Consider the following 15,930-nt stretch of genomic DNA (forward strand, 5'->3'; position numbering starts at 1 on the left):
AGCAAATTAACTCCCCTGCAGAAGGGCTAAGTCCTTTAGAGCTCTTTCCAGGCTTCCCGTTTGTCCATTAAAACTGACCTGCACAGGAATCAGAGGGTTTATCAAGGATGAAAAGCAATGGATGGGCACAGTTGGATGCCAGTACATCTTTCCAGAGCTCCCAAATCCTGTCAGGATTTGGTTAGGATTGAGCATATTGGAGGAAATCAGGTATCTCTGGGACAGGTGTATGTGTGCATGTGTGTATGTGTGTATTTACACTGGGTGGCTTGGAGTCATGCCATGCTGCTGCTCATAGAACCATTACATTATTCTTATATTATTATATAAGAAAAGATATAACCATAGCAAGCATTTCAAGTCCCCTCCAAGTTGAAAATCAGTCATTTAATTCAGGCTCCTATTGTTTGAATCAATTCATATCCACAGAATATCTGCCCATGGCCTTGCTGGGTGGAAAGGTGCATATACGGTTCAGGGGCTTATCACTGCAATGGTGTGTGAGCAGGGATGAGCTGTTTAGCCTCTCTGTGCCTCAGTTTCCCTTTCTGAACAGTGGGGCTTCTAACATTTGTTGGCTTCACTCCTTCTCACCTCTGCCACCACTCAAGAATTGACTTCTCTCACCTTGTCATTCTTTGTTTTCTCCTCTGTTAACTTCACTAAACTTCCTGGGCAACTGATATCTCCTGTTCCCCAATCCTGTCGTTCATTCAGCAGCATTCCCAGCCATAGTGGGTATTTGGTAGTGCATATGTCTGTATGTAAAATAGACAAATGAGTGAAAGAAGGCCCATGAAGATTGCTGTGAGGATAGAAATAAACAAAATACGTCCAGTTCTTCTAGGCCATGTAGAGATTTAGCATCATCTCATTTCCTACAACAGAGTTTGATCTAGGGCTCAGAAAGTTTCCTCTAACGTCTCTTTGACCCCAATGGGAGAAGAATTCATCCCATTTACTGTTGGGGAGCAACTACAGGCCACAGTTATTCCTTGAGCTGTGCTGGAGAATTCCTACTAGAACAATCCTGTTGGGAAAGTAAATTCAAATAGATGTCACTTTGATTCCTCCACACAGAGGGCCCTGCACTCTGATATCAACAATGTTGACCAAAGGATCAAGAAAAACTCAAGAAGTGCAAATAGCAAGTAGGTGTCAGAAGATAAGTGTCTTAGGAGTGGCATTTTTATGAGGAGGCCAATGCCCTCAGAATTAGTTTCCCATCACTCTGTCTTTCTCCCTGTGCTGGGTAAGGTTTTGAGATCCCTCTGGAATTTGGAAATCTAAAGATTATGTTCCCAGGAAGAGGTATGACTGAATTCTCCGATTGAATGGTATTTCTGGATGAGCTTTCACCAAGGAATGCCAAGCCTTCAGCGTCTTCATCCAATTCAGTGGCGCAGCATTGGGTGATATAAAATGACTTTTGCCTGCAGCCCCAGCAAGCAGACTATCTTTGGCCTGATCCCAGTCCAAGGAGCCTCCCTGATTTAATCATGGGTGCTCTAGAGTCCCAGAGCACTTTACTGAGAACGTGCTCACAGTAGCCACTCTGCTCTGCCTTGAGACATGTTCATCATGCCTGCATTTGCCCCCAGACTTGATTGCAGACTCCCAAAAGGCAAGAGCAAAGTCATGATGGCTGTGATGCACTATACCCCTAGGGAGCTGAATACATTCTTTATTTCATGCAGGGATTCCCACCACATAGGCATACAACTCGAGGAGAAACCACAGTTGCAGCTCCTTTAGCAGCTGAGTAGGAAGCTGGCCTCTGTTTGCAAACTTATTACCCTTTCTGGTAATGGGAGGCAGGGAGGCACTGCCATGCCTATGTAGGAAGACAGACTAGTCATGCAAAATATAAATGCCATTTCTACTCCAGAGAAGCTGAAAGTGTGATTGAGGAGATCAGATGACCCAGGAACAGTGGTGGGACCATTTTGGGGAGCTGTGACTATCTCGATTGATGCCACACTTGCCTTCCAGGAGCTGTGTGTCCTTGCACAGCTTACTCACTCTCTCTGAATCTCATATGCCTTTGGACATGGTCTCTGATCTCTGCACACCTCGGAATCACCATCCCCTGAGTGAACACAGCTCTCTAGTCACTCCCATTCAATTTCCTTGTGAGTACCATTTTTCATGACTGTTTCCCCAGCTAGAAGGCTCCATCTAATGCATCCTTACCTCCCTGGAGCCCAGCATTGTACCTGGATATCGGAGATGATAGAACTAGTGCCTATCGCATAGGACTGTAAGATAGAGATATATTTATTTAAGTGCTCAATATGGTCTTTTTCACATAGAAAGCATATGAAAACTATTGACTCTTCTTATAATTTATTCAGCAACTGTCTGCAACCGTCCTTTAGAAATCAATAGTTTTATCCCCACTTTATAGATGAGAAACTGAGTCTCAGAGACTTGAGAATGTTGGAGGTTCTTGTACTAGAAAGATGGGGGTCATGAATGGGGGGTACAGGGCGTGTTGGGGAAAGGGAGTGTCTGCAGAGGGCAGGGGGTTCCTCCTTCTCTAGTCTGAAATGTCGACAAACGAGAAGGAGGAGTGGGTGGGAAATAGCTTTGGGCCCAGAAATCTGGAGCCCCCGACAGGCAGAGCCCCAAGAGCCTGGAGGAAATGTGTCCCGAGGATTAATGGTGGGGTCTAAATGCTGAGTGAGGACTTTTCCTTTTCCTCATCTGCATTTGGGAGATCTTTACTTTTCCTTTTTAAAGATCAATGTGCTGTATTTCTTTTTACTGAAGGTACATCTATTAAACTAACCATGGTTGAGCTCACAGACAATTCCCCACCATGTAATTAACCCCCTCGGGGTCCCATTAAGATCCAATGATATTTTGTGATTTTATTAACTAAAAGTAAATAAGGGAGAGCTCTTCTGTGGGGCTCGGATTTAGAACGCCTGGTCTCCCGAGCACACAGGGTTCACGCTGAGCCCACGTTGCATGTCCCCCCGAATAACATCTAAGCGATTTCTGTGTGCACTTGCTTTTAATTTATCATTTTATTGGATCCTGTAGGAAAGTTTAGTGTATTGGTTAGGAGAGAATTCTCTGGGGCCAGACTCCTGCCTCACTAACTGAATGGTCTTGGATCACGTTACTTAAGCTCTTAATATATTCTTCTAAAGCGTGGCATTGATGAGAATGCCCACTTCTGGGGGTGTTGTCAGGCTGAAACAGGATGGGCAGGTGAAGCACTTGGCAGGGCCAGGCACATGGTCAATATTCCTTAAGTGCGGAGTACAGTCTGTTAGTCGCAGTTGGCACTCCAGGTGCCACAGCGGGCTCACTCTTGCTTTGGGGACAGATACAGGCTCGGGCAGGTAGCTGAGCAGACCCAAGACCGCCAGCAGACAGAGTTCAAACTGAAGCCAGATAAGATTGATTCCAAAGCCATTGCTTATTTTACTCTATTAGCAAAGATGTTTTATCTCAAGAGGGAGTAGGGGTCACCGGTTAGATAGGAAATAAGAGAAGGCATTTCCATGTACTTTTTCAGAGTTGGAAACCCCAAGAGTGAGATACTGACAGAGTGAAGAGAGGAGAGCTCATGTGTGCCTTGGGCCAGCTCCCAGAGCCAGGAAGGCTCTCGAGGGGCCTCTGTGAGGCAGGGGCAGGAAGGGTGTCTTAGGCCCTGGTGAGAATGCCACCTTCCCTTCTCAGAAGGATTAAAGACCACAGAAGGTCTCGAATCAGCGTTGTGACTTAATGGGCTCATTCTGGCTGCTCACGGGAAATGGAAGTGGAAGGTGAAGCTTTGATGCTTGGCAGGAGGAGAAGTCAGGGGACAGTTAGCAGGTGAGGGCTGGGGTGTGTGCCCAGAAGAGCCCCCATCCCTTTGCATTGTGGGTGCCATCATTTGGTTCAGAGTATGAACGCACACACTAGGTATCTGTGCAACTCAACCTTGCTTCCTGTCAGCCTCCAGTGCCAGGCCCGCCCAGCTCAACCTGGGAACAGACAGAAACTCCTTCTGGAAGAGATGCACTCTCAGTGTGGGGACCTGGCACAGGCCAGGAGGGCTGAGCCACCATGGGTGAAGGATCCCCAGGGTCCAGAGATCTCCTTTGCCACCTGGCACCAGGGAACAGGATTTGTCATACTACCTGCAAAGTGAGCCCAGAGTGTCCTGGCGGAACGTAGGGTCACAGTGGCCGTGGGTTAGGACAGGAAGTGCGAGCCAGCCCAGGCAGAGCAGTGCAAACCACAGGCAGGAAACTCAGGCACACAAAGGCAGTGTCGTGGGCTTGGACTGCTGCCAGGCCACCGGGGTTACAGGCCGCGTTGGTCCCCAAGGGCCAGGGCATAGTTATCAATGACAAGCGGTGAGGAACTAGGTTTTGTATCACAGCCGATCAGGAGGGTGAGAGAGGCCTGGGGCCAAAGCTTGCTGCTTCAGAGGTGACAACTGTCCTGCCGCCACAGAAAGCAGCCGGCACATGCCAACTTAAAGGTGGGAACTGAGGGCTCTGTGGAACAACTTTCTGGGAGACTTGTTCAGACAAAACAGGTCACAGCCCTCATGTGCTCCCTCGTGGACAGCACCTCTTTCCTCTGAGAGTTATCAGGTGCACCCAGCCTGACTTCAGACAGATAGAGCATTCTATACCCCCACCCCCAGGGGTCACTCTGTCCATAGGCGTCCTTGTGGAGGTCACCCTCTTATGTGTAGCTGTCCTGAGGTCTGGGTACCAGTTTCAGTGCTGTCATTCTCTGCTGTGTGGCCTCAGGCAAGACATTCGCCCTCTCTGAACCTCTGCAGTGTTATGTGTACAAAGGGAATGATTGCAGTGGCCCTTCTACAAGAAGCTAGTGAAGATAAACCAAGATAATAAGCACAAAGCATTTTGGAACATAGGATATAACATTGTGAGTAATATCTGTGGTAGTAGCAATAAGTTGATGTCAGTAGTGACCCTCAACACTGTGTTGAACCCTGGCAGCATACTGGGTGCTGCATCCTAATGTGGGAGACCTGGCTTTTCCAAATCTAGGTGAGGTGCTTATAGTCTTCATGTATAGAACAGTTGATAGTGCTAACTCGGACTGGACGCTGGACGCTGTTCTCAGCAGTCCAAAATGTTCTCAGCAGTCCAGTTTGACCCTCACAGTAACTTCAGTTGTAAAGTGCAGTCATCACCATTTCACAGAAGAGAAAACAGAGGAACAGAGAGGACAAATACCTTTCCCAAAGCCAGGCTTCCGGGAGGCACTGGTGCCAGGGCAGCTGGCTGAGCTTGAGTAGAAGACCCATGGGTGGTTTGCAGGATCTCCCAGGATAGTTAGACAAGATGGGTCTGTCTTCAAGGTTTGAGTTACTGACCACTGCCCTGGGAGCCTTGGGAGCTCGCCCAGGAGAAACCCAGGGAAAGGTGCCCCAATCCACGATCAGCCACTGTGCTCGTCGCCCAAGGAGCCGTGGGGGCGCTCCTGGGAGCATCATACGTTGCCGCGGACACAGACCGTGGCGTAAGATCCCTCTGCTGCCGTCACTTCCCTTGCCTCCCGGTACTGTGACATTGGACCAGTGACTTACCCTCTCTAAGTCTCTGCTCTTGGCAAAATGGGAGCAGTTGTGAGCACCCTCAAGTGCTGGGGAGAGAATGAGGACAGTGCCAATGCAGCTGCGTGGGACACCCGCCATGACGCATGTGCTGATCCAACTCATGGGTGTGATGGACTGGAGTTCACCAAGGGAACACGACCAGCTTTCAGTGTTCAGAGTGAAGAAGCCAGCCGACAGGAGCGTCTCAGGTCCTGACAAAACACCCCTGCCCTTCCTCCTGTGCTGAACGTCTCCAGGATGCTAACTTTCTTGTTGAGACTGAACATCCAGCCTACTCGGACCCCCACATTAGAAAAGGGGCCCCCTGTCCAGAGGGTGGGGTAGACTTGGAAGGTTAGAACAGGAACTTACTTGAATTTTGTTTGTTTAAATTGCTTAAAAATGTCTGCTGCCAGGAGCCTTTGAGTAAGTGTGCCAAGTTGTGAAATTACGTGTTTCAGTGGAACATCACAGTGGTAGTCTATGAGCTTCCCACCAGCACCTGCAGCTGCCTTTTTCCAGCTATGCTTTGTCTCCAGATGTTTTTTACCCAGTACAGTTCAGTGCAACTAGACCAGAGCCTGGTAGAATTCTTTGGTTTTTGTGATCTTCATCTTCAGAGGAGATGGATTCAGTAGATTCAGAGCCAAAGAGCTAAGAAACAGAACTCAGACCTTAGCAGTTACAGAATCTCCCACGTGGACAATACATGCTGGGCTGGCACCAGCTGATGGCAAATAGTTGAAATGAACACTCGAGTAAGCAATGAGTCGTAGCCCTGGAGAAAGGAAACTAGAGACCCCATATACAGAATTCTAGAAGATTCAATATTGAAGGTGCCTGAGAGAACCTCTAGTTCAGATGTCCTCAGACTTTTCCTAGCCATGGAAACCTTTGTTTAAAGAAAATCTTAACAGCACCAACACCTTTCAGATGAATCATGGGAAGTCTTAGCTCCTTTAAGACAGGGGCAACAATTGGATCATGAGATCTGAGATCTCTGCTTCCTCTCTCCTGAGTTGATTACATGGAACACTTAGAACTCCACGGACCCTAGCTGGGGAAACACTGCATAGTGGTGAAGTCCTTTGAAACTGAGACCAGATCTTGAGTGAGTTTTCTTTTTTCTTTCATTTTTTTTTTTTATTCATACAATAGAGCTGGTGTACAGGCCAGAGATGCGGAGGGTGAGAGGATTCACCAGAGACAGAGTGGGGAGCAGAACAGGCAGATCGACAAAGTACACTGCTGAGGGGAGCAGCGGGCGGGTCAGGAGAGGTCTGCTGCTCCATGTGGATCTCCTCTGGGGCAGGCGGGGATCGAACTCATGCGGAAGCGGCTTTAGCTTCTCAGTGCTGTGCTTTAACCCGCTGTGTCACCAGGGAGGGCCTTGAGTGAATTTTCTTAGCTGTCAAATAGTGATAATGAAATTGCCGTCTTCATGGGCACATTTGATAAGTACATCATAGCTGAGTTACCTGATAGTATAGACTTAGTAGCGCCTGATACAGCTTAAGGATTTGATGAACCTCAGCCCACTTTATGATGTATTATATTAATGCACATCGCCATGTTTATTATTACTAGTCCTGTAACTTTAGAAGAGTTATCCAGCCTCCCTGAATCTTAGTCACCCTCTCTCTAGATAGGGATGCTAGTAGCTACCTTTACTTATTGGACATTTTAAGTAGAAAGCTGTGTGACTTCCTGAGCATAGCATATAGTTATTCCCCCCACCTCCCTTTACATAGGAACTCAGAAAGTGGGCCACAGTTTTAACCACCCCTAGACCATATGAGGTGACAACTGCCAGGGTGCATTTTGAGATTTCAGTCTTAGGGAATGAATTCACTCAGTACCATTCTAAACATCTCTTCCCACTGGCCTAGTGAATGGCTGTAGTCCTGACACTGGACCTGCAGGATAAGAAGAGCACAGGGTGTCTCTGTCCCGTGGTCTTCCCGGCAGTACCTTCTGGCTTCCGGTTCAGAGCCCGGTAGAGATGAAGGAAGAGAGAACTCGTTGAGAGTTTGCTTTCGAGGCCGCATGTGCCACCGATGTGCTGTGTGACCTTGAGCTAGGACCTTTGCCTCTCTCTTCCTTACTTACATTCTCAGAGGGACAGCAAAAAAAAAAAAAGTTTTATTTTTGTTCAAGTAACTTGTCCATTTGGGTGGCAGCATGCCCGAGGTTGGGAGCAGAGAGTACAGTCTTACTGTCTTCTGGGAGAAGGAGAGCTGAAGATAATTTGATGAACAGCACTAATCACCATCACAGACAATAATCAGGAGCCACTAGGGGGTCAGGTCGGCAGTCTGGAAGTCTAAGCAAATGATGACAAAAATGGCAGCAAGTGACAGCTGCCATTTACTGAGCGCAAACTGTGCGCCAGGCCGTAGTCTCCCCTGAGTCCTCTCACGTCATCCTCATGCCTCTGTGAGGCAGACACCTTTCCATGTTCTTTCTCACAAAGGTGGGAGCCCAGCGCTGCAGAAGTGAAGTCACTGACACCCTGGTAAAGCTGGCACGAGGTGTCTGTCATGCTCACTGGAGCAGAGTCATGGGGGCAAGTTGATGAAGGGACATCAAGTCAGAAACCAGAGACAGGCCTGGAGTGGGAGGGGGCTTTCATCAAGAAATAGGGTTACTCCAATCATGGGGTCCGTTGGAAAAGGGGCTGGGAGACTGGACGCCAGAGTCCCCGTCCTCTGGCCATACACCCCCATCCATCAGTGTCCACCATCGGCCAAGTCCAACCAGTGTCCACAAGTCTGTGGGGGTCCCTGGTTGATGCAGGTCACTAATGACATCCCCGCAGGACACCAAGTCAGGTACAGAAGGATAGAAACAGGATCTGAGGATTAGACAGAGAACAATGAAGAAAAGTGGTAAATCTCAATTTCAAACCCAGAATTTTCTGCCTCTCGAGCTTGGACTTTCAGTGTTCTGCTGGAGGAAAATGGTGGGGTGCCATGTGGGGAAATGCCTGGAAAAAAATGAAAGCTCTGGGGAGCAAACTGCTAAGATCCTCAGTTCTCATCTTCCCAGGCATTCAGGGTGCCCTCCTCTGAAATCATGTGCCTAAATCATACTCACACCCATGCTGGGAATACTTTCCTATTATTTTTAGGCAAGCCCATCTTTATAAAGCTAGTGTTTGTGAAGCCATACGTGGAAACCACTCCCTCGACCAAAAGATAAAAAGGAAAGAAGGTGGAGGAAAGTTGAATAATAGCCCATTTTAAAAAGCAGCCCGCTCCCCATTTGAGTGACAGGTAACGGGGAGCCTGGCGGTTTGCGTGGCGAGGCCTCTTCCAGCGACACCACTGAATAGACAATGAGGACGCCCTCGCCTTTCCACGCCAAGCAGAAGAGCTTATTTTCCCATGCAGGGAAAAGTCCTGCAAATTGGACCAGAAAGCTTGACTGTGACTTATCTGAAAATAACTGTTCAACATTTCAAAAATTAAACTTACTAAAATGGAAGGAGGGAAGGGAGGCTACAAGCGACGTGGGGAACAGATATCACATGTCCCACTTTCACGGTGAGGGACAGGGCTGAGGGAAGCTGCTCTTTTTACTGATGCCATCGTTCTTTTCATGAAGATTTATTGTGCATTTGTCTGCCTGGGAGATCCGTCGGGCTCAGGAAGGCTGGCATTTTAGCACGCAGAACACTTTGCATGAGGCATGTCCTACCCCAGAGGAGGGAGAGCCGCACTGTGTGGGGAGGCACTGTTACTCGTCAGCATGTAGAGACAGCATCCTCTACTCCAGACTCCAAGCCAAGCATTTTTCTGAGTCTCAGTGAATCCTCACTGAAAGGACACGGTTCCCATTTTGCAGATGAGGACAGTGAGCCTGGAATCCCATAACCCATAAAAGCTAGAACTGGAAAGCGCGCCCTGAGCTGTGTGGCTTCAGAACCACCACTTGTAACCACGTCTGACATTTTTGCCTGCAAAGTCACCGCAGGAAAGCTTGGTTTAGTTGAGCTGCTACTACACGCCAGGAGTGGTGCAGACGCTCCTCTCTGTGTCATCTCACATCCCACAACCGTCCCACACGTGCCTCAACTAGCTTACATTTCTTATGTTTGAAAGGGAGCGTGCTCCTTGTAGAGGTTACCTCCTGCCTATCTTTGGTCATAGCTTGTCAGTTGCAGAACTGGGATTCGAAATCATGAGCCCTTAGCTCTGAAACCGGTTCCATGTGCTTTCTAAGCTGCCGAGCAAACCCAGTGCAGGTAGCTGGAGCAATGGGCTGTTGCTGAAGCAGTGGGCTGCCGTCACTGCACTTCCTGGTGTCCGCTGCGAGCGTGAGCTTGCTCTGCGCTGGTCTGCACGCTGTGCTGCCACTAGTCCTCAAGGTGACTCTTGCAAATTAGGGCAAGCCGGAAAGGCACTCCTCTGGGCTACCGTCACCTCTTTATGGAGAACATTCCCCACACCCACGGGCATGTGTAAGGGTGACATCTGTGGTACCCCCACGCCCACGGGCATGTGTGAGAGTGGGTAGCATGCCTGGAGGGCCCTGATTGGCATCATTCCACCTTACACGAGGCTCTGCATGACCCATTCTGGGAACACACAAACCTTCATCCTCATCTGTTGGAGGAATGAAATCGAGATCAGCAAACCCACATTTTTTTTTTTCCTGCCACAAAACCTGACTCAGGCACATCTGCTTCTTTATGATGTTTTTACCATTATTTTCCTCACATGCATATATGGATGATGTGGGAACTGTTAAAGAGTTGTTTTCATAAACCGCATGCCCTCGCCTTCTCACGCTTCGGGAAGGTTCCCCACGGGCTAGGGATCAGGTCCCTCCCAGGAGAGAGGCAACTTGGAAGGTGGAGGGGGAACCCAGATGGTGTCCAAATCAGAAACCCAAGGTGGCTTTCACCCAGGAGCCCTAATCACAGCCCTTCCATGAAAAGTGGAGTCCACAGCCCTGCAGGCTAAATGCATCCTCAGACCCCAAAGGTCATGTGCAATGTGCAGAGCTGAGTTTGTTTCCTTCAGCTAGAGGTCAATGCCCAGAACTGACTTGTCATGGCCTGGAAGCGCTTGCGTGGGGAGTGGTCGAGGGAACAGAAGGGTCTTCACCTTGACGCCAGAGGATGCCACAGGTGGACGGAGGCTGCCCTGGGATGAGGGTTCGTGTCCGTCTGGCCTGGATTGCAGGAGGTGGGGAGAAAGGACGTGTCTTTCATTTAGACTAAAGATGAACTATCTTGTTCAGAAGCTCTGGGATCACAGCAGGTAGTGGGTTCATTGTCACACAAAGTAGTCAAAAGAGGAGTCTCTGATAAGGGCCCTGGAGAAGAAGCTCATCCTCAGTGACAGCTTCGAAAGCTGCTTCTCAAGGCACTTTCTCCCCTGTGATGTTGTTTATGACTGATCAGTCATCTTATGAAGCAACGAGTTTTGACTTTGTTATTTGCCAATCAGAGCGGCTCATGTTTGCAAACAGGCAGCAGGAGGATGTAGAGAATGCCAGCAAGGGAGCTCGGGCCCGGGGAGTGAGGCTGAGGGCTCGGGGTTCCGATGCTGGCTCTGCCCTGAGCACTTGACCTTGGGCAAGTTTGCTGCTGCTCTCTAGGTCTCATTTTTATCCACTGTAACCCAGAACACGCCTCTTTCCTAGGGAGCTTTGCAGATTCAGCATCCCACCCCATACCCAGCCCTGGCACTAATCAGCGCAGTGGTGGCAGGCACACGTGTGAGCAGCAGTGCCAGGCCCCCGCCGCCTGGGCCAGAATACGACCATCTTCTACTGCTTCGCTTGCGTAATGTGTCTCCCCTTACTCTAGACATTAAATTGCACCAAGTGCCGCAGAGTTTTTATTTCAGTACAGCTGATGAAACTTTCCTAGGTAATCTGGTCTTTTGAAATAAAGACCTGAATCTATTACTATTTGTAGTCAAATTTTAAACACTCATCTAATGAATCCATTTCAGTATTCTCTCTCTCTCGTCCTCTCTCTCTCTCACTCTCTCACAAGCACACGTGGAATACTATTTTTAAAAATATATTCTCTCTACTATGGGAGTGAGGTGAGGTGTTGGGAGGGTTATTTTCTTTCTTTTTTCATTTTTGCAAAGAAAACACCTTTTCAGGGTTGGCATGACATTAATAAAAATAATAAAGGAGAAGGTTTGGAGGGAAAAGGTAAATAAGGCGATTCATACATCATCTGGGAGAGGCACAGGAGTAAGGCAGAGAAAAATCACCATCCCACCATGTGAACTGTGGGATTCTCATGAGTCAGCTTGTTTCTGGCTGAGCTCGTGGCTTTGGCTTTCTCGGTGGTTGAGCTGGGCCTGGCTGGAGGCTTCTCATAATTAGAGGCACTTCTTTTGGCTCTGGGAGCTAAAAGTGGCATCTCTTTACCTGCAGTAAAGTGAAATTCTAAAGCACCCCTCCCTGCCCATCCACACGTGCACACACACATGGAGCCATGTGGACAGTGGTGCCTTGGAGAGAGAGGACCCCATGCTAAATGAGAATGCAAGGTCCTAGTTTGGAAAATGTAGCCAATATAATGCTCAGTGAAACATTCAATGCCCAGAAAACTCACAAGCCTGGGGTCCTGCACAGATCACAAGTTCAGGAAGCTGTCCCCAGCTGCCTTTTTTGGTCAAAAAATTTGTGGGTGTGACAGCAAGTGGAGTCAGTGGCTTTCCGTGGTCCCTTTGATCAACGACGACCTCAAACGTGAGTGAAAATTGACGAACCTTCCATCTGGAACCAAGAAGTCAGAGAGCAGCGCACAGCCACGCCCCACTGATGTGGGCAGAAGCACAAGGCGTTTCGAAAGCATGGCCCGTGAGAGTAAACATCCACTGGGAAATGCCCCACCTCCAGGGTAAAGTTAGCACACCTTATTACGAGCCCCAGGATTTGATTGTTTTCCAGGTGGAGGAGATTTCCCTACTAACTGTCTCCTTGAACAGCCTCATTTTCCAAATGAGAACGTGGAGACCCACATTGCGAGGAGCAGTGATTCCTCCTCTTGCACCTCTAAGCAAGAGCTAACAGGAGCGGTGAGCATGGTTGTGACACCCACTTTACAGAGTAGGAGACGGAGCCACTCACGCCCAGTAGCTGTCCAGAGATCCCAGTCGCTAGTGGCAGGGCCGCCTTGTCCATCTGCTCTGGGTCCCTCCCTTACATTGCTCTGCTGGCTCCAAAGCCCAGAGCCAGGGGCTCAGCCCTTGTTCCCTGCTCACAGTCCTCTCCCACACTCCTCAGCTGCAGGTCTCCTGCCTGGGTGTCCTGACATCCTCCCCTTCCCACTGGGCCCCTCCTGATCTCTGGAGGTGGATCTTTCTATGAGTTCTCCCAAGAGAACACAAGAGGCACTGAAAAAAAAAAAAAAAAAAAGACTTCTCCAAACCAAAGAAACAAAATGGACATGGTCTTTTAGTGGAAGAGAGCAGAACTATCTCAAAGGCAAGATCTAGAAAAGCACATGTCCCCTGAGAAAGCGGGACTGGCGATGGCCCAGCCACGACCCAGGCCCCCACTGCAAATCTGCAAATGAATTGCATGCTTGGGCCAAGGTGCCAGGACATTGGCCAATATCCCCGGGTCTTTCCTGCCCTGTGTGGCCCAGAGCCGCTGCATAGAGCCAGGAATGGGGCTGCAGTGGGAAGACAGCAGAAGGCTTCACTGGAGCAGGTCTCAGGCCTCAGCAGGACCTGCCTTCCACCCAGCAGGTACCTCCGCTGTCATCACGCCTGCCAGCCAAGCTGTGTAAACACTTGAACTCTCTGGCAGAGCTGGCAGCAGCGAGGGGAGGAACAAAAGGCTTCTCCGAGGACTGGATGTGCCGAATTGGATTTCCTTCCTCAGTGCCTCCTCCTGCTTATCGTCCTTTGGAATCACGTGTCTGCAGGGCTTTTCCGAGAGACCCTCAAGGCTCACGGATCCATTTCCCCTTTGCAAAGCTGCGTCCCTAAGTTTTCCCTTCTTTTCCTTACTGCTACACCTCAGAGATGGTTTCACTTAAGTAGGTGGTTTCACAGAGCTACTCACCAAACAGCCGCAGTGATGGGCCCTGGTGTGTGACTGGGTAAAAATTCGAGGGGAATGATTAGACCTACTATGAGTTTCTCAGGGATGGTAGCTTAGTTTAGAGAGAGATTTCCCCGCCCCCCCCTTTTTTTTTGATTAAAAGACTGAATTTTGTTGAAACACAATTTTTTCAGATCATAGGTACTTATGGGTACCTATATCTACATGTCTGTGTATGCATGGACATATATGTATATAAACTTAGATATGGAGTATACAAACACACACTTTCATATACATGAAACATACACATTTTGAAGAGAGAAAACTGGCGTGAATGCTAAATAACTAGGGTATTTATCAGCTTGTGTGCAATGGCTTATGTTTATCAGTTGACTTGCAAAGATTTCCAAAGCACAGTGTTATGTGCAGAGGCAAGATGCAGAAAAGTTAGTAAAAATAGTCCTTTTCTAAAGAACATAAAAACAGTAATGATACTTATAAACATCGTAGATAAATGGATGGATAAAAGGAAGAAATGATAGATAGGTAGGTAATAGGAGATAGATAATTTTATGCACTTTATTTATGAGAGCAACTTAAAGTGGTAGAAAGGTTGAGTACCAAATACAAAGAGCTCCCTTTGTATTTGGTCCAATTTTGGACCTATGGCTCTCCATCCAACAAGGAATGGAATCCAAATAATTTATCGTGAACTACAGGGGTCCTCTGGGATCTCAGCCAGCCTGTCTCCACCCCCGCTCAGCCTCACGTTCACCTTGCTGTCCCTTACCCAGCAGCCCCCAGTGGTCAGCTCTGCATGCGCCCCTTATGCACAAAACCAGTGTGTGTAACCAGGGTGGTTAGCTAAGTCCCACCCAGACCCTCCCTTGACGTGACGTGAACTGCATCTAGAAGCTTCATCTGGGCTTCTGCCTGGCCTTCTTCCCTGGCTGCCACATGGTTCTAGTCTTGGCCACCTTCTTTTTCTTGTGCAGGCTTCAGGTCACATCCCCACATTCCATAATCCCTACTGTGACAGGATTCCCGTGTCCCAGTCAGAAGAGCCTCACGCCGAGGGGCACTGCCAAAGGCACTAAGGGGGTTGGGGAGTATGTGCACACTCTCAGGTTCAGCTGCTCTAAGTTTGAACCCTAAACCCTTCCCCTAGGAAGTGAAAAACCGTGGGCCAAACCTAGGACATTGACCTTTCTGTGACTTGACTTCCTTGGCATTAAATTGGAGCTAAATAAAGTATCAGTTTTACGTGTATATCCTGAAAATGAAATGCAAAGAAAGAACTTACAACAGTACCTAGTTACAGAAAAAACATTCGCTCAGTGCCACCCTCTTTGATAATAGTCCAACTCCAGGTTCTCTATCTTTTTTTTTTTTTTTTTTTTTGTGCTTTGGAGGATTGAATTCCACTGCTAAGTAGAAGACAAATCCTTTCTTGGAATCTAGGAAAAAATAATGACTCTGCTTCCCTCTCTTCCTCCTTCTCCTCCTTGCCCTCCTCCTCTCTCTTCTCCATTTCTCCTCCCCCTTCTTTTGCACCTTTTCTTTCTCTTCTCTCTTCCTCCTATTGCTCGTCCTTTGTGTTGGGGGTGCAGATTTTTTCTGCCACCGTGTGAATTGTCCCATGCCCCCTAACTGCTCCTCCCCACTGGCTGGGCGACTATATTTGCTTCTCTTATCATTAGTGTATTTGTGCTCTAGAGCAGACCTCAGGTATCACCTCTCTAAGGGAGAGGTTGACCCTGAGGGTACAAGCCACATACCCCAGAAGCCCCAGGTTTGAGTCATCAACCTACATGCTACAGACCTGGTAGACCAGCTGGACCCTGAGGCCAAGGCCAACTTCTCAAGCACTTTAGGCCTGTTATCTCCTTCATTTCAGGTCCTAGCTCACTGGGAGTGGCTGTTTGTCCTAGTGCTATGGTTTTGGACAGGAAACAAGAGCTTCCGGACCAACTGGTGATCAGAAGACTCTTCCCCTAGGAACAACGGGTCCCATTTTCTGTGGCCTTTTTATAAATTTTAATCTTCCTCCTTTGACAGACTTCCCCCCTCTCCCGTGACTGAGGGACAAGGACAAACCAGCCACACAAAACACATCAAACCCTTCAAATTGTCATCTGCCCAATTGAGAAGCTCTCTTTACTTCATTGCTGCCTCATGGAAACATGAGCCAGAACAAGAAGTCCATGATCCGAATTTCCAGACTGTATTTTGGATTGTGGTTTTGTTGTTGTTGTTGTTCAGAAAAGAAAAATGTCCATATCATAAGATGAAATTTTGGTTAGTGATGATATCGTCCAGCTGTTTTC

Source organism: Condylura cristata, unplaced genomic scaffold (genome assembly GCF_000260355.1).
Source record: "Condylura cristata isolate star-nosed mole 26May11 unplaced genomic scaffold, ConCri1.0 scaffold00028, whole genome shotgun sequence".
Taxonomy (NCBI): domain Eukaryota; kingdom Metazoa; phylum Chordata; class Mammalia; order Eulipotyphla; family Talpidae; genus Condylura; species Condylura cristata.